The sequence below is a fragment of the Rattus norvegicus genome, chromosome 3 (assembly GCF_036323735.1).
Source record: "Rattus norvegicus strain BN/NHsdMcwi chromosome 3, GRCr8, whole genome shotgun sequence".
Classification (NCBI taxonomy): domain Eukaryota; kingdom Metazoa; phylum Chordata; class Mammalia; order Rodentia; family Muridae; genus Rattus; species Rattus norvegicus.
Window position 1 is genome coordinate 31,209,792 of NC_086021.1, and position 19,599 is coordinate 31,229,390.

Below are 19,599 nucleotides of genomic sequence, written 5' to 3' on the forward strand. Positions count from 1 at the left end.
TTTTACTCAGTCTGAGGGCTGGTCCCACCCACAGTCTGTGTGGATCTGCCCACCTCAGCTAAACCAGTGTAGAGACTCACCTAAAGGTGTCCCTTGGAGGTTCTAGGTGTCAAGTTGACATCTAGATTTGTGTTTCGGGAAATGATGGGATACTGGGAGGCAGCTGGGATCTCTGGTAGTAAAGCCTAGTTGAAGAAATATGTCGCCTGGGGGTGGGAGAGCATACTGTTCTCCCAGGCTCTTCCTGTCTCTCAGTCTGCCACACTGTCCCACCATGTTGCATCAATCTCATTTTAGGCTCAGTGTGACAGGACTAGGTAAGCCGCCACAGCTAACCCATTAGCCAAACAAGCCCCTCCTTCATGTTTCTCATGTTCATTGTCATGGGTGAAAGCTTGACTAACACACCAGCCTGTGGTCTGCCTGCACCCCACCTTCCAAAGCTCACCCATCGCAGACACCGAATCCACAGGTGTGGGCTTGTGACATCTGTCACCTAGGCTCAAGTGCTGCTACAGGCTCTGTGGCCAGCCCTGTGTCTGCCTGTCATCCCCAAGTCCTAGACCCAGGTGTGGCCAGATGTCAGACTCAGTGGACCAGGCTGGAGGGGAAATGGCAGGAGTGAAGCCAGCCTTGGGCTAGGATGCATGGGTGTGGCTTTTAGGGGGTGATCACTGACAGCCTCATCGATCTATGCAGTCTAACCCTGAGGTTCAGCCACACCTCTGCTAGTGTGGAAACCATTGTTGCTCAAGTTCCTTTAAACCCCAGAGTCTGCATTTTCCGAGGTGAAGAAATGATACCAAGTTGAAGAAGACTCTGTGTGTGTGTGTGTGTGTGTGTGTGTGTGTGTGTGTGTGTGTGCGCGCGCGCACATGTGACAGACAAGACTGACAGGCATTTGAGATGCTGCCTTCCTGAGTTCCTTGGCTAGACTAGAGTGCAGGTGTGGAGGTACAGGGACCCAGCATCTCAACTGGCCGTCCCTCCTCCCCGGCCTCCCTCCTCCCCGGCCTCCCTCCATTCTCCTCCCACCTGTTCCTCTGCTTTAGTTCTCATCTCAACACCACGGGGAACTTCACGTCTCCTGAACAGTTGGGAGCTGGACTGTGCCCTCCCTCCCTCCCTTCCTTTTGTTCCTTCTTTCTTTTGTTCTTTCCTTCCTCCCCCACCCCCACCGCACTGTTGGAGATGAGGTCAATCTGCAGCCCTGGCTATCCAGGAACTCACAGAGCTCCCCCTGCCTCTGCCTCCCAAGCACTAGGATGGAAGCCTTGCACTGCCCTGCACACCCCAAGTTCCTTTCTTCTCTTTTTCTTGTTTGATGGCTAGTTAGTACTTTGATGGCTAGTTAGTACTTTGATGGCTAGTTAGTACTTTCGGGTACTATATTAGATAGAAGTGCTTTGTTTCTGTTTACTCTTGGTACAGCATCTCACTGTTCCTGATTTTTGGGGAAAACATAACCAAGCCTGTGTTTCCTCCACATTAGTTGTTCTCCACTGTTGTGCTGGGGATTTGCTTACACTCCTGATTGCTGGGACTGTTTATCAAGAAATGATATTGGGCAGAGTTGGGAGTGTTGGAGAGATGGCTCAGCAGGTAAAAGCACACTCTGCTCTTCCAGAGGACGCAAGTTCAGTTTCCAGTGGCTCACAACTACCAGGAACTTCAGTTCCAGGGGGAACTGACTGATGCGTCTCCTAGCCTCTGTGGGTATCACACTCACATGTACAAGCTGGTACACATGCACACTGCACACACACACACACGCACACACGCACACACACACACACACACACATACACACTGCACACGCACATGCACACTCAAGATGTTGGTCTTTGGGGCTGGGGATTTAGCTCAGTGGTAGAGCGCTTGCCTAGGAAGCGCAAGGCCCTGGGTTCGGTCCCCAGCTGGGGGGGGGGGGGATGTTGGTCTTTGTCAGATGCCTTTATGCATATCCTGGATATACAACTTAATCTTGCGTTCTGTTCAAGATGGAAGGTGGATTGATTTGTATTTTTTATGCCAACCTTAACCTCAAGGACGTACTTCCCTGTGTTTCTGGAATTTGCTTTCAAATTCTATCATTTAACTATATATAGGATTAAAAGCAAAGATGCACGCGGACCACCAGGAAGAACGGAAGGGCGTGCTCAGAGATAAACCACATACTGTCACGTCATTTCCAATAAGGCCCCTTGAAGATGATGCTGGGAAATTCTGAATGTGGTGAATAGAATCTGTGTCTCATTTCATACCACACACAATACAAATACATAATCGATCAAAGACAAAAATCTAAAACCTGACACTAAAACCTCTGAAAACCGGAGAGAGCTACATGACTTTGGCCTTAGCAGTGATGTTTGATGTTACCTGAACCGAAAGCTCCTGTTCAGAATCAAAATATACAAGAAGGCTACATGGACCCTAGAGCTTCAGCTGAGCCAAGGCAGCCCCAGCCGACGAGCCAGCTGACTGGGAGAAGGCATGTGCAATCACTAAGGGATTAACATCCCAGTGTAAGAGAGACTTCCACAACTCACTTGCAAAGAAAGAAGCAAAGAAGCAAAAAAGGAAGATTTTTAAAAGAAAATGAAAGAAAAAGAAATTAAAGAACCCCCCCACGAAGATTAAATAATGAGCAAAGAATCCGAGCAGACGTTTTTCAGAGACACGAGAATGAAGAACAGCAGAGCGAGAGAGATGCTCCGTGGCTAAGAGCACTTGTTGCTCTTTCCAAGGACCCCAAGGACCGTACTGGGTGGTTGAAGCCACTTGTAACCCCACCCCCAGAGGAGCCCACTTCTCACATGCACCTTCTTTTTTTAAACAGGCACTAGTGGGTTGGGCAAGCGGTGTTGGCCCATATCTTTAGTCCCAGCGAGGCCAGCTTGGTCTACACAGTGAGTTCAGGACAGCCACGGGTACACAGAGAAACCCTGTCTCAACAAATCAACAAACCAACAAATGAATAAATCCTGGGCTGCAGGTTGGGTGTGGGGTGTGCACCTGTCACCCCAGCACTCGGGCTGGGGACAGAGGCTCAGGAGTTCAGGAGAGAGAGGATGCCTGCACTTTCAGGTTCCCTCTCTTTACTCCTTTTATCTGAGTTCCCAGACAGGCCATGGTGCTGCTCTCAGACACACCCAGGAGCGTGCAGCGTGTGCATGCATGTGCGTGCATTCGTGTTGTACATGTGTGTGCTCGTGCATGCATGCGTGTGTGGTATGTGTGTATCCATCCTCCTGCGTGTCTTCCACTATCACTCTTCTTCCTTTCTTTCCCTTTAGACAGGGCCTCACAGCACAGCCCTGACTGGCCTAGAACTCACTACTAGACCAGGTTGCTCCAGAACTCACAGAGATCCACCTGCCTCTGTTACCACCACTCCCCACTCTAATTTCTTTTTCCTTTTCTTTTTGGTTTTTGGAGACAAGGATTCTCTGTAGACCAGGCTGGCCTCGAAATTCATAGAGATCCACCTGCCTCTGCCTTCTGAGTGCTGGGATTAAAGACACTCACCTCCCCACCCCCACCCCCACCAAAAAAATCCATTGCACTTTGAATAAAGTTCTTGCATTCCCCCTCCCCCCCAAAAAATTCATTGCACTTTAAAGACACTCGCCAGCACTGCCCAGCTAATTTTCAGAGCAGAGTATCTCACTGCACCACAAACTGGTTATTCCACAGTCTGGCTAGCCAACTTGCCCCACAGACTGTCCTCTGAGCCAAGATTATCGGCTCAGCATTTATATGGGGGCTTCAGATATGAACTCTGGTCTTTACTCTGGCACAAGTGTTTTATCCACTGGGCCATCTTGTCGCTCCTCTTAGACTCTTCTCAACCTAATCACATTGGCACTCAAGATTAATCCACTCCACTCACTAGTCATGAGCATGTGTGGGGTGTGTACGCGCACACACACCTATGCCATATTTCCCCCGAGACCAGGCCTTGTGTGGCCCTAGACTGGTCTTGAACTGGATATGCAACTGAAGCTGGTTTAAACTCCAGGTCTTCCTGTCTCCACCTCCCCAGCCTTCTTTGTTTTTGGTTTTTTTTTAAATTATTGGAGTTTTATTATTATTATCCCCCCCCCCCCCCCAGAGCTGAGGACCGAACCCAGGGCCTTGCGCTCGCTAGGCAAGTGCTCTACCACTGAGCTAAATCCCCAACCCCTAGCCTTCTTTGTTTTAAAAGTTTTAAGCCAGGTTTGGGGATTTAGATCAGTGGTAGAGCACTTGCCTAACAAGCACAAGGCCCTGGGTTCGGTCCTCAGCTTCAAAAAAAAAAAAAAAAAGTTTTAAGCTACATTTATTTCTTGTGCCACATCACACTTGAGGCCAGAGGACAACCTGTGGGAATCCATTCTCGCCTTACACTATAAGCATGGGTCCCAGGGATTGAATTCGGGTGGTTGGGCCTTACCACCGAAGCTATCTCTCTGGTACATCTGGTTTGTGAGACAGGTCTCAACCTGCAGCCCAGGCCGACCTTAAGCTTTTGGTAACCTTCCTGCTTCAGCACTCTTCAGTTTTTAGATTACAGACACACTCGGCAGGCTGAGCAATGTTTATATTTACATTTTATCATGTGCGCGCGTGTGTGTGTGCGCACCATGGGAAGGTCAAAGGACAACTTGCAACAATTACTTTTCTCCTTCCATAATAGAATGTGGATCTTAGGACTGCTCTTCCAGAGGGCCTGAGTTCAATTCCCAGCAACCACATGGTGGCTCATAGCCATCTGTAATGGGATCTGATGCCCTCTTCTGGTGTGTCTGAAGACAGCTACAGTGTACTCATATATAATAAATAAATTAATTTAAAAAAAGAAAGGACTCAAATGCTGGTCATTAGGCTTGTTAGCAAGCACGTTTACCTGCTGAACTGTTCTTCTGGTTCACCGTACCTATTTAAAATGTTGGGGCTGGGGATTTAGCTCAGTGGTTAGAGTGCTTACCTAGGAAGCGCAAGGCCCTGGGTTCGGTCCCCAGCTCCGAAAAAAAGAACCAAAAATAAAAAATAAATAAAATAAATAAAATGTTATATGTATGAGTGTTTTGCATGTATGTGTCTTCAAAGTGTCTGGGGGGGGGGGGTCTGGTGTCTGGTGTCTGCTCCCCAGAACTTGGAGTTACAGATGATCATGAGCCACTGTGTGAGTGCTGGGAGTTGAACTCCAGTCCTCTGCAACAGTGCTCTGAAGCACTGTGCCATTTCTTCAGTGTCCATACATTAGTTTTTTGAGAAAGGATTTTTCTATATAGGCCTGGCTATCCTGGAACTTTATAGACAAGGCTGGTCTTGAACTCAAAGATCTCCTGCCTCTGCCTCCTAAATTCTGGGATTAAAGGTGTGCAAACCTACCACCCCCACCCCAGAGTAATTTTGCAGTTTCACTATCTGGGGAGGCACCAGATTCACTTGAGCTCAAGGCTTGTCCAGGGGACAAGGCCTGGACAATATTATAGGTCTTGCACAAACAAACAAGCAAACAAACAAACAGAAAGGAAAGCTGCAAGGACTGGTGATGTAGCTCATGCTTTGTCGAGCATGTGTGAGACCTTGGGTGCCACCCCCAGCACAGCAAAATGCTGTTTTGTTTTTAACTGTATTTACACTAAAAAAAAATAAGCAAAGGAAATATGCAGCTGGCAATAAGCAGACCATCAGCTAGAAGAGAAACAAAACCGAAGCCACGGTGAGGCACCCCCAAAGAACGAGTGGTACAGCTCAGGCACGTACTTGGAAACCTGTGTTAGCACCATGATTCACCAAAGAGCAGCAACGGCTGGCCACACACAGACCTCTAATGAATCAGAACTCTAATACAGGGACGCTTAAAAACGGAAAAAGTGGGGGTGGTGGGTGGGTAGAGAGATGGCTCAGCGGTTAAAAGCATTGGCTGCTCTTCCAGAGGTCCTGAGTTCAAATCCCAGCAACCACATGGTGGCTCACAGCCATCTGTAATGGGATCCAATGCCCTCCTCTGGTGTGTCTGAAGACAGCTACAGGGTACTCATGCACATAACTTTTTTTTTTAAAGGGGGGTGGGGAAAGAGGATCAGAATTGCAGTACAGTTCTGATACTGGGATTAACTAAAAGACATTAAACTACACAAAATAAGCCAAACACAAAGGATCATCCTGTGAGCGCCATTTACATGAAGTACCTGGTCTTGGCCAATTCACAAAGACAGAAGGCAGGTTTTCCCTTAGGGCCATGCTTAGAGGAGGCGAGAAGAGGAATCCCTGCTTCCTAGGTCAGACCTTCCATTTGGAAACCTGAAGATGAGCTGGGCTGATGTTAAGGACTTAAAGGTGGCTAAAATGGAGGCGGGGGTATAACTTAGTTGGTAAAGAGTTTGCTATGCACAAAGTCCTGGGCTCCATCCCAGCACCTTATAATATAAACTGTGTGGAAACCACAAATTCAGGGGCATTCTCAGCTACAGGAGTTTCAGGCTAGTTGGAATGGGTAAGTGCTTGTCTTTTTAAAATGCCTTTAATTCCACTTGATAGACAGAGGCAATCTGATCTGAGTTTGAGGTCAGCCTGGTCTATATATCAAGTTCCAGGTAGCCAGAACTACACAGAGAAACCCTGTCATGAAAAACAAGACAAAACAAAAAAGTCTAAAATGGTGATAAATGTTGTGTGAAGTTCATAATAAGAAAATGTTGGGCTGGGTATGATGACAAGCCTTCGGTCCCAACTTTGTTTCCAACATTTGAGAGGCAGAGGCAGGTAGAGCTCTGAATTTGATGCTAGACTGGTCTATGTAGCAAGTTCTAGAAACGTTCAAAACAACGAAACAAAACAAAAAAGTTGGGGTTAGGGAGATGGCTCAGTAATTGGATCTCTTGTCATACAGGTAAGAGAAATGACAGTTCAGATCCCCAAAACCCATGTAAAATCCAAGTGGGAATTCCAGCCATTGAAAAGTGGAGACAGAAGATCCTGAGAACAAGCTGAGGACTAGCCATATCAGTGAGCTCTGGGTTTGATTGAGAGACCCTGCCTCTTGAATAAGGTAGGAAGTGTGGTTCAGAAAGACTAGAAAGACTACTGACATTAACCTCTGGGCCTCCACATGTGTGCCCCCTGCACCCCCCCCCTTTTCCCAAATACATGCACACACATCAAATACAATGACATGAGAAGTTAAAGAAATGAAGGTAGGGGGACACAAGTCATGGCAAATCCCATTGCCCATAAACCTGCCCCTCCAAAGTGCTGGAAAATGCCCATGTGTGGCTGGTTTCAGGAAGTGACATACCTTCTCTGGAAAACAGCTTTGCAAATCCTTAAACAGTTAAACCCTGGAGAGATGGCTCAGTGGTTAAGAGCACCGACTGCTCTTCCAGAGGTCCTGAGTTCAAATCCCAGCAGGTTCACAACCATTTGTAATGAGATCTGATGCCCTCCTCTGGTATGTCTGAAGACAGCTACAGTGTACTTATATATAACAATAAATAAAATTTAAAAAAAAAAAAAAGACTCAGCAACCCTCAGCCACGTGGTCAGACTCCAGAACAATCACGTTTAAATCTGCATAAATGCCCTGCAAGCAAGGCATGAGCTGTTGGAACTGAAAACTAGGCAGGGGCACACACAAACGGTCATAGTCAAACCCGCAAGTCCCTCATTGAGAAATTAAAATTAAACAAGCGTGTTACAGCCACCAGGCAGAATCCTCCCCAGCAAGAAACAAGCTTGGAGCGCATAACTGCCTGGGTGAAGGGCTTGACCAGGCAGAGCAACAGTACCCAACTCTGTGTTTATGTGTCACAGGTTGGGCTGGAGAAGCCATGTTGTCAGTGACTTCCAGGGTTGAGAGGAGGGGCAGGTGAGGGTGGCCCCACCCTTTCCACCTTGTCACTTCCCCTCCTTGGGACTTCACAGTCCACTTGTTAGTGGCACACATCTGCTGGTATCTAAGACTCAGAAATGTATGGCTTCAATTTGTCTCCGGGTTTCTGTTGCTGGACAGAGACACCATGGCCACAGCAACTCTTGTAAAGGACAGCATTTAGTTGGGTTACAGTTTTTTAGTTGGGAAACTTGGTGCTGAAGGAGTTGAGAGCTCTACATCTAGATTGGCAGGCAACAGGAAGAGAAAGTCACACTAGGCATGGCTTGCAAATATGAAACCTCAAAGCCCACCCACAGTGACTCATGTTTCCAACAAAGCCCCACTTCCTCCATTAATGGCAAACCTCCTAACAGTGCCATTCCCTATGAGTTCTATAGGGGCCATTTTTTTTAAAAGACTCATAGCCCCCGTAGGCTTGTAGTCACATCATAATCCAGAGATGCATTTAGGCCAATTTCAAAAGTCCTCATAGTCTGTAGCAGTCTCAAACTCCTTTAAAATCGAAAGCCCAAAGTCTCTTCTGAGAGTCATGACGACCCTTAACTGTAAGCCCCTATAAAATTAAGACAAAAGAGCAGATCACACACTTCCAACACACAATGGCACAGGCTATACATTACCATTCCAACATGTAGGGAAGGGAGCACAGTGAGGAAGAGCCGGTCCAAAGCAGGACGAAAACCAGCAAACTCCAAACTCTGCAGCCCCATGCCTGACGTCAAAGCGCTCTTCAGATCTCCAGCTTTCAGCTTTGTTGACTGCCACACACTTCTTCCTCTCGGGCTGGTTCCACTCCCTGTTAGCAGCTTTCCTCAGCAGGCATCCCATGACTCCGGCATCTCCAACATCTTGGGGTCTCCAAGGCAATCCAGGCTTCACCTTCACGGGGACACTCCTGCCACACCCCTTTAGTGGCTCCCTTAGTTGTGGAGAGAGATTTCATTACCCCTTTCTTCTACCCTTGCTGATAAAGCCACAACCAAGTGGCCGGTGCTGCCAAGGTCTGCTGCTTGCTGGGGCTGGAACATGGTCCCCTCGTTCAATCGCAGCTTTTTAACTGTCTGTTTCCAACGGTCTCGTTCACTGCCTGAAGCTTGGCAGTCCTGGAATTCCCTCGGTAGACCAGGCTGGTCTCAAACCCAGAGATCTGCCTGTCTCTGCCTGTGCCTCCGGAGTGCTGGGATTAAAGGTGTGTGGAGCACACTCAGCTCAAGTTTAGTTCCTTCTCACAAATTGGAAGCTTAGCTGGGTGGGGTCTTTCCAGGGAGTCACCACTCCCTTCCATCGGTTTAAAATCATCTATTTGAACTCAGGATTTAGCTTCAATTTGCATCCTGGTGCCCCTTTTCTCTTCAGTCTGTACATTTTGTAATTTCCTTGCTCAGCTTGCTCCTTTTCATCATAGATTTGCATAAGAGTAAATGCTAGGGCTGGAGAGATGGCTCAGTGTTTAAGAGCACTGACTGGGGCTGGAGAGATGGCTCAGTGGTTAAGAGCATTGACTGCTCTTCCAGAGGTCCTGAGTTCAAATCCCAGCAACCACATGGTGGCTCACAACCATCTGTACTGAGGTCTGATGCCCTCTTCTGGTGCATCTGAAGACAGCAACAGTGTATTCATATACAGTAAATAAATAAATCTTTAAAAAAAATGAATATCGGGGTTGGGGATTTAGCTCAGTGGTAGAGCGCTTGCCTAGCAAGCACAAGGCCCTGGGTTTGGCCTCCAGCTCCAAAAAAAAAAAAAAAAAAAGAGCACTGACTGCTCTTCCAGAGGTCCTGAGTTCAAGTCCCAGCAACCACATCGTAGCTCACAACCATCTGTAATGGGATCTGATGCCTTCTTCTAGTGTGTATTTAGACAGTGACAGTGTACTTATATACAATAAATAAAAAAAATCTTTAAAAATAAAGAGTAAATACTAATAACAGGACAGTTGATAACAAGGCTGTTTTGAGATTTTACTCTGCCAGGAGGTGGTAGCACACAGTTTGAGTCCCAACACTTAGGAAGCAGAGGCAGGCAGATCTCTGTGAGTCCGAAGCCAGCCTGGTTTACTCAGAGAAACCCTGTCTCAAAAAAACAAAGATGGGTTGGGGATTTAGCTCAGTGGTAGAGCACTTGCCTAGCAAGCACAAGGCCCTGGGTTCGGTCCCCAGCTCCGAAAAAAAAGAAAAAAAAAAAAAAAAAAGAGGCTAGGTTAAACAAAAGCATATAAAAAAAACCAAGATTTCCTCTGCCAACCTAATTAATCCAAAACTTTTCAATTTAGCCTCAGGCAGATTTTTTTTTTTTTTGACACAGGCAGAAAGCAGCTAAATTCTTCACCAAAACATCACAAGAACAGTCTCTAGGCAACATACTAATATTACTCTTCTCTGAAACTTTTCAAGCGAGGTCCTCAAAGTTTAAGTTACCCTCAGCACTACTGTCTTCCACATTCCTAATAGTATGGCCCATTAAGCCCCACTCAAAGAGTTCAATTGTCCTTTTTCTGTTCCCGGCGTTGCGGTCGACCCACCGGAACCGATCTCCACTGCCCAAGCTGTGCTGCTGCTGCCTCGGATAGAAGCGCAGATACGTCCCGGCATTGATCGAAGGAAGGCCCAGGGTACGTAGTCGAGAAGACCTAGGTTCCAGGCCTGTGTTTGTTGAGCTGCGTAGATCCGCCCCAGTCGCCCTTTCATGTGCCCTTTTAAGGTTGTCGCAGTACTTTAAGAGGCTAACACAGAAGGGTAAAGGAAGTCTCCATAAAACCCAGAGAGGAAAAATGCACCTCCTCTTTGGATCCTGTCTGGAGTCACAGATGAACCAGAAAAAAAAAAAAAAAAAAAAAAAAAAAAAAAAAAAAGAGTTCAATTGTCTTTCTAACCCGAAGTCCACATTCCACTAATATAAACATGGTCAGGGCTATCACAGAAATAACCAATCCCTTTTGTCTTAGGGTTTCTATTGCTTGAAGAGATACGGACCATGGCCACTCTTATAACCATTTAATTGGGACTGGCTTACAATTTCAAAGGTTTAGTCCATTATCATGGTGGGGAAGCACGGCAGCCCACAGGCAGACACGGTACAGGAAAAGAACTGAGAGTTCTACATCCAGATGAGCAGGCAGCAGGAAGAAAAAGACACACTAGGCCCAGGCCTGGCTTGAGTGTTGAGACCTCAAACCCCACCCACAGTGACGCACTTCCTCCAACAAAGCCATATCTACTCTAACAAGAGTATACTCCTGAGAGTGCCACTTCCTAATATCCCATGGGAGACATTTTCTTTCAAACCACCACAAAATTCAACCTCAATTTACTTTTTGTTTTTAAAGATTTTATTTATTTTATGTATGTGAGTACACTGTTGCTATCTTCAGACACACCAGAAGAGGGCATCAGAACCCACTACAGGTGGTTGTGAGCCACCATGTGGTTGCTGGGAATTGAACTCAGGACCTCTGGAAGAGCAGCCAGTGCTCTTAACTGCTGAACCATCTCTCTAGTCCTCAATTTACTTTCTATAATTTAATTTTCAGGTCCCTATATGTGTTAGGTTAAGTGCCTTGAACAACCATGCTATGCAGCTAATGCTGCTGTTTATAATTTCTTATAAATATTTATAAGAAAATAATCATTGGTTTGGTTTCGTGTGTGTGTGTGTGTGTGTGTGTGTGTGTGTGTGTGTGTGTGTGTGTGAAAAAGTAAACCTTTTTAATGTTTCCTGGTGTGCAGGCATATCAGTGTTTTTATAGTTGTTTTTGAGACAGTTGTCCTGGTTTACATGGTGCTGGGGATGGAGTGCAAGCTAGGCAAGTACTTCCAACTAAGTCATGTCCCCAATTCATGGTGTCCTGTAGCAGTTCCCTTCCTACAGGAAACCTCAAGCTGGAGGGTAAACTCAAAATACCTTCAGGAAGTCCCTGAAATGGACAAGATTCACTAGGCTGCTCTCTTTAGAATAAGCAATAAAGACTGACTTTCAGACAGGCCAAGCTGCAAAGAAGACCCTGACACCAGACCAGCTTTCTAGAAGATGCAGAAACCCGCTTCTGGAAAGAAGTTTAGACCAACAAGTCTTCACACTGCTGAGATGCCTGGAGGCTGTGTGCTCCAGGGTGATATTGTGAGCTGTCAACCATGGGATCTTGGTGATGCAGCTGTTTTTCAGTCTTTTCTGCTCCTGTAAAGAACCCCTAAGTCACCCTAATAAAACTCACTGGTTCATTCATTTATTCATTAGACTTTGTGGTATCCATATTTTGATCTGTCCTAAGTTCTCTATCTGGGGTCAATAGACATGTGTGTGGTGTCTCCCTAGAAAAAGTCTTGTCATACAACACATGGTAACATAGTGTCTATTAGTTCAACAATGAAACTGTCCCTACATTCTGTTTCTTAACAGTTAAACACAGGTCCAGAAACTCGGGTACAAACCAATACCTTGCTACCTAAGGTACGACATCTCCATTGCCCCAGCTTTGAGTTGGCCTGGTCCTACACTTAGGAGTTGTGTGTGTGTTGAGGGTTGGTCTTTTGCTATACATTGTCATGCTAAATACTGGCTCCCAAGGACCAGAAAATCTGCTTGTAGACCCCAGTGACCTTACCCGCTAAGTTATTTCTGATTGGTGAATAAAAATGCCTACAGCCTGTATCTGGGCAGAACTGAAATAGGCAGGGCTTGGATTGGAGTCAGACGAGAGCCATGAGGGAGGGAGTAGAAGGTGGAGAGAGGAGGAAGCCGCCATGGGGTAGATGAGTCATGAAAACATGGCTGTGAGGGCTGGCCAGTTGGAGTTACGAGCGGCCCAGATGAAACATGACAAAGTATAGCTTGGGGTTATGGATGGGGAAATGGGTTAGAGTAGCGTAGAGGGTGGATATCTCTATTCAGCTCTAGTGCTGATTAGTCTTATTATATATATAAAGGTGGTGTGTCTCTTATTCAGGGGCTGAACGGTCACAGGCTGGGTAGAAGCCCCGGGTTGAGATTAACTTTCTACAACAGTTGTGTTCCTCTGGCTGCTGGTAGGGTGGCTGTCCCACTTCTGGTGCTGCCCCCAAAGCCAGACTGGCCTCAGCTACCAGTGAGACACAGGCTAAGCCACTCACATTCCCACATTTGTCGGGTGTGTGGTAACCTCAGAGGATGACAAGTAGGGGTCAACAAAGGTATAGAGAGCTTGTTTGCAGCACTCGGTCCCAGAGTCCAGCACTGGTCTGTGCCTCTGGCCCTGTGCATTTCCGGTGTCAGTGTTTCTATTTTAGGCTGGCCTGCTCCTCCCTGGGGATTCTCTGGGAGCCTGTGGGAAACCCAGGAAGGCGAGCACTGTATCACAGCCTGGTCTATATTCCTGGCTTCAGTCCTTTAGTTCCTCCTGTGTATGTAAGGGGTTTGAGGGACGCAGTAGATGCCAGCACACCCCAAATAGCTCATCTCTCCCCTCGAATATGCCTGTTATTGGCAGGGCAAACCTATTGCCTCCTAATCCCGAAAAGAGTGGAACCCTGCAGTTTCCAAGAGTGTTCAAGAGGCAGCAGGAAGAGAGGAAGTGGGGCTGGAGAAGCTCCAGTGCGACAGGCAGCCTGAGACACTGATGTGAGGACAGTAGTAGGGGAACAACATCTGACCCCTGCCCTACCAGAGCTGCTGTGCTTCCACAAGATAGAGTAGGGCTAAGGAGCCCGGAAGTGCGAGTCATTGTTTGCTTACTGACGCTGTCTCGGAGCCCCATTTTTATCATCCGCACATGGCAAAGGTTGGATGAGATTAAAGTTCTCCTATGAGTGAAAGTTAGGTGTTCAGTAAAACAAATAGCTAACGGTAGGTGTGCAGAAAGGCACATGGGCAGATGAACACACCCTGACATGATTGGCAGAACGGGTAAGCGGAGGCAGGACAGTGGCTGTCAAATTCATAGTTCACAACAGATGGTCTTGTGTGCTGGGGAGAAACAGCTCAATGAGTGAAGTACCTGATCTGCGGGCTTGAGCTGGTATGCCCACTGTCCATATAAAAGCCAGGCACTGTGACGTCCATGTGCAACCCCGGCCCTGGGCGGGAGGAGACAGATGTCCCAGGAGCTGGCTGACTACCAGTCTAACCAATTCTGCGAGCATGAGGTTCAGGAACAGACCCTGCCACCACCATCCCACACCTCTAAATAAGGTGGAGGCAGGCGTGGTGGTCCATGCCTTTAATCCTAGCGCTAGGAAGGCAGAGAAGCAGAAAGATCTCTGTTAATTCAAGGCCAGCCTAGTCTATGTAGTTCTAGGCTAGTTAGGGTTATGCGTGAGATCCTGTCTCAAACAAAACACAACAATAGTAATAAAGATAATAGTAAAAATAGCCTGGTGATGGCGGCGGCGACGGCGGCGGCGGCGGCGGCGGCACAGTTTTGGGAAGCAGGAGGATCTCTGAGTTGGAGGCCAACCTGGTCTACAGAGCAAGTTCCAGAACAGCAAAAGTTGCACAGAGAAACCCTGTCTCGAGAAAGAAAAAAAAAAGAAGAAAAAAGATAACCAAATATGCCCTAGGAGTCGGGGCCTCTGAGCTCCTCAGGGCTGTCACATCTGCCTTTCTTTGTCAGGCTCTTTCTTGTCTAGGGAGCTCAACCTGAACCCAGGTGGGAGGAGCCAACGAGAGAGACAGAGCTAGGTGCGGCCTGACTTTGGAAGCAGGGCCACATTCCTGAGATTCCTCCTCCCGGACTCAGCCCGCCTGGTCTGGGGCCAGATGGTCTTGAGACACATCCGGTGCTGCGGCTGAGCTCCCAGCACCACCTGGAGGCAAAGCAGAGTCCTTTCCCAGGAACTTTGCCCTGCAGTTTGCTGGAAAGAGGACAGTCTGGGGCTTCAACCAGGCGCACAGTGCAAGCAGACATTCCACGGTTGTTTGTTGAGCACTATTAACTTCCCTCAGCAAGGTAGCTGGGTGATGAGCAAATGAACCTTAATACTTCCGGAATGGTGGTACCATGAGGAGGGGCAGTCTGTTTTCTGACACAGGGACTCTTTGAAGCTAAGCATCTGGACTGTGGCCACCCTAGAAGTACAGAGAAGTGTTGTCTGGCGGCAGCACATGCCCTTAATCCTAGGACTCGGGAGGCAGAGGCAGGCGGATCTCTGTTCGAGGCCAGCTTGGTCAACAGAGTGACTTTAACGACAGCGGGGGGGGGGGGGGGGGGGGGCGGGGGAGGGGAGCTACACAGAGAAACTTTGTCTAGAAAAATGACGGGCTGCACAAGGAAGGACTGGCTTCCAAAAAGAAGGAATCATATGCACAGCAACTCTCCTGTGCCTGTGGAACGGGCTAAGGAAAGCAGGATAGAAAGATGGAAACTTATGGGATGTAGGGAGGGAGGGAACCCCTCACCTGGGAATCCAGTTGAAGCCTGTGGCCAGCAGAGAACCAAATACTTCAGGGAAATCAGCAACATCCACAACTAACAACAGCATGACATCGGGTAGAGCCCCTATTCCTTTCCCTAAGCAGTTTTTGGGACTCTCAAGCGAGAGTGTTGACTTTATTTGCAGTGGAAATACCCTATTATCCTGCATCCCCTGTATTCTACAAGGATATGTCTGTCTGTCTGTCTATCTGTGAGATTTTTTTTTCTTTTTTTTTTCTTTTTTCTTTTTTTCGGAGCTGGGGACCGAACCCAGGGCCTTGCGCTTACTAGGCAAGCGCTCTACCGCTGAGCTAAATCCCCAACCCCTATCTGTGAGATTTTAAAATATATATATATTTTAAAGATTTTATTTATTATTATGTATAAGTACACTGTAGCTGTCTTCAGACACACCAGAGGAGGGTATCAGATCTCATTACAGATGGTCGTGAGCCACCACGTGGTTGCTGGGATTTGAACTCACAACCTCTGGAAGAGCAGTCGGGGCTCTTAACCACTGAGCTATCTCTCCAGCCATATATATGTATGATAAAAGATTTATTTATTTATTTATTTATTTATTTATTTATATGAATAAAGATTTATTCATCTTTATATATAAGTACACTGTAGCTGTCTTCAGACACACCAGAGGAGGGTATCAGATCTCTTTACAGATGGCTGTGAGCCACCATGTGGTTGCTAGGAATTGAACTCAGGACCTCTGGAAGAGCAGTCGGGGCTCTTAACCGCTGAACCATCTCTCCAGCCCCAAAAAATATATTTTTAAATTATTGTTTTGGTGGGGGGAGGTGTTGACATGGGGTTTCTCTGTGTAGCTCTGGCTATTCTGGAACTTATGCTGTAAATCAGGCTGTCCTCAAACTCAGAGATCCAATCTGCCTTCCTCTGTCTCCTAAGTACACACTTGGCCATTTTTTCTTTTTCTTTTTTTCTTTTTTCTTTTCTTTTCTTTTTTGAGACGGGGCTCACTGTATGGCTGGCCAAGGTCTCACTATGTATACCAAGATGGTCTCAAACTCATGGTTATCCATTTGCTTATGATTCCAGAGTGCTGGGATTAAAGTGTGTATCGCCGTCCCTGGCTGAAGATAGAGCATTATTATTTTAATCATGTGTATGAGTGTCTTTGTGTGTATGTGTATGTCTCTGAGTGAAGGTATCTGCTGAGGCTAGCAGCTTTGGATACCCTGAAGCTGGACTTACGTACAGTTATGAGACTACTGACATGGATGTGTTCTCTACAAAAGTGGTAAACGCTCTTGACTTCTGAACCATCTCTTAGCTCCTGGTCTGGAATTTTCTTTGTTTGTTTGTTTTTTGTTTTTTTTTTTTTAAGATTTATTAATTTATTATATATAAGTATACTGTAGCTGTCTTCAGATACACCAGAAGAGGGCACCAGATCTCATTATAGATGGTTGTGAGCCACCGTGTGGTTGCTGGGAATTGAACTCATGACCTCTGGAAGAGCAGTCGGGTGCTCTTAACCGCTGAGCCACCTCTCCAGCCCTGTTTGTTTGTTTTTTAATTTATCAACTGGAATTCTGTTAGGTGCCCTCCAGGAACCCCCCTGGAGTATCAGTTAGTTCTCAGCTGCTCTTGGAAGGTAATTAATTTCCTGGACCCTTACCTAAATTCTTTATATATGAGCATTGCAAAGACAATAAAGTCTGACTTTAAGGGAAGCCCACACAAGCTCTGAGGTGTCCTTCTTACTTTCTTTTTTTTTTTGGTTCTTTTTTTTTTTTTTTTTTTTTTTTTTTCGGAGCTGGGGACCGAACCCAGGGCCTTGTGCTTCCTAGGTAAGTGCTCTACCACTGAGCTAAATCCCCAACCCCTCCTTCTTACTTTCTAAGACCCTGTCTTTCTCTTAATCCTTCTGCTTAAAACGTCATTTTATTTTTTAAGATTTATGTATTTATGTATGGGAGTACACACTGTTGCTCTCTTCAGACACACCAGAAGAGAGCATCAGATCCCATTACAGATGTTGTGAGCCACCATGTGGTTGCTGGGAATTGAACTCAGGACCTCTGGAAGACCCCTTAACCGCTGGGCCATCTCTCCGGCCCCTAAAATGTTATTTTAAAATATCTCCAGTGAATCCCGACTCCACTTCGCACTGGCTCGTTCTGAAATCATTTTCGATGTTGAAGCTAAGAATCTAGCTTTATCTCTAATCGAGGTCCTCTTAACGCTTAAGGGAAAACCTCAGGTAACTGTAAGTGACAGCATGGAGCTGTGTCTCTCTCTCTGTCCCTGTCACCGTTGTTTTCTGGACACCTGGGTCCTCAACCAACCTGAGGCAGGGCAGAACTGCTGGCTCTGGTACACAGTATGCAGGTACCACAAAGACATGATGATGGCAGGAAGGTGCTAAGGACAGGAAAGAGGTCGGAGATGGACAAATCCTATAAACCTGATAGCCATCCTCAGAGAGTTGCCCGGGAAAGGACTTTACACACATTAAAACCCCGACTCTTTGCCTACCTGGGCTGGCATGCAGCATCAGGTTCTTCTGTCAAGGACTGGAGCACCTGGAATGAGTGGAGCCTGCTGTCCAGTTAGGGAGTCTGGGGGCAGGGGCAGCTCCTGGAACCCCTGGGCCCTAGGGTCCCTTAGTTTCCAGACCCGCCCTCTTTAACTGCCATCCTTCGGAATGTACCCTGCCTCAAAGCTCTGGGCTCAGTTAAAGGGCCAGAGGTTCCTCTGCCCCTGTTTCAGGCCACAGCACTCCCTTTGCAGAGCTGCTCCGACTCAGCCCTTGCACAGTACATCCTCTTGGAGTCAGATGCTAAGGAAATAGTCTTCACTAGGCAACAGAAGAAGGTTTTAAGTCCTGGAGCAGGTGATGGTTTTAATTTCAGCTGTGCCACAACCAGACTCCCTAGCTCTGTGCCTGCTCACTTGGGATGTTCTTGTCCTCGAAGAGCAAACACTTTCTTTTTTTTACTTTTAATTGGTTCTGTGTGAATTTCATTCACATTGTGCATCCCAACCCCACTCACCACCCCCTCCCCCGCTCCTACCTATTCCCCACTCTTGAAACCCACCCCCAACAGAGAAAAAAACCTCCTTGTCCAAGCTTCACAGTACACCCTTTCGTCCATACTCCTTTGCTTCCAAATACTCATCGCAGAGACTCGTTGCTCTGGTAAGAGGCCTCTGGCTTCTGCTACTATGTCAATGCTGAATCCTCACTGGAAATCCTCTTGATATCCTGTGCTGCCCTGTCTCATGTAGGACCAGCCTCTTCCTGAGCTCCAGCAGTTCACTGATGGGGTAGATGTTGGGGGGGGGTGTGCAACTCAGAGTCCTGGATTTGGGCCTGAGGAGTCTCTGAGCTGGTCAGCTCTCCCACTCTAATACTCTTGAGGCTGGCTCACCAGCAACCTGGGGGCTCCACATGCTGCAGGTGAGCTGCAGGTGAGCTGCAGGGCCTGCTCTCTTGAGTCTTGCAGCTGGTGAGGAACATGGCCAGCTCTCCCACCTGTCAGAGGTGTTGAGGGTCGAGGAAGGGGAGGAAGTCATCTCTCCCTCTCCTTTGTTTGCTCTACCACACAGCTGACAAGCGGCAGGGCCTGCTCTTCTGGGCGACGCAGAGTGAGGGGCAGGGCCAGCTCTCCTGCTCTCTCCCACCTGCTCACAGTGGCAAGGACCAAACACTTTCTTGTCACTTATTCATCTCCCCACCCACCTGCTTCCTTCCCTCTCACTGGCAGGGGTCCTTGAAAGTGTGATGGCATGCAGGGAAATAAACTTGAGGGGAGAATGAACTTGGTTCGGATCAACTTTGTCTGGATCGAACTTCAGAAATCTGATGCCAGGCAGTTTATTGTAAGCACACTGAAACACAGTACAATCTGGAAAAAAGTCTCCAGGAATGATCATTCCAATTGCAGGTATACAATAAAGCACCCCTGCATGTTCAACACCCCTGGTCTCCCTATTGCTTCTTTTTTTTTTTTTTTTTTTTTTTCTTTTTTTTTTTGGAGCTGGGGACCGAACCCAGGGCCTTGCGCTTCCTAGGTAAGCGCTCTACCACTGAGCTAAATCCCCAGCCCCTTCGCTTTTTTTCTTTCTTTCTTTTTTTTTTTTTTTTTTGCTTCTTTGTGAGTACAAGGACCTTGTGCCCTCTGCACCCATCCACTCACCTACCTCCACATATACACCCATATAGTCCTCTGTCCAGATAACGACTTATCCATCTACCCACCTGGGTTCCCATTCATCCACCTACCTTTTCATCTAGACTTGTATCCGCCCATCTATCCAGCCACCTTCTACACACCCATTCACACAA

General features: G+C 47.2%; 1 protein-coding gene and 1 non-coding gene across 3 annotated transcripts in view; one reads left to right on the plus strand and one right to left on the minus strand.

Moving 5' to 3' along the window:
- The window catches only part of Brd3 (bromodomain containing 3), a 54,418-nt gene extending 36,460 nt beyond the window's left edge, over window positions 1–17,958 (minus strand). For both annotated transcript variants that reach the window (XM_063284059.1, XM_006233826.5), the window contains exon 1: window positions 17,787–17,958. The gene's annotated coding sequence lies outside the window, so the exon portion shown is untranslated. The remainder of the gene's footprint in view (window positions 1–17,786) is intronic.
- LOC120102083 (small nucleolar RNA SNORA26) lies at window positions 10,576–10,696 on the plus strand. Its single transcript, XR_005503106.1, has one exon. It is a non-coding gene; the product is annotated as a small nucleolar RNA SNORA26 (small nucleolar RNA).
- Window positions 17,959–19,599: the final 1,641 nt, after the last annotated feature.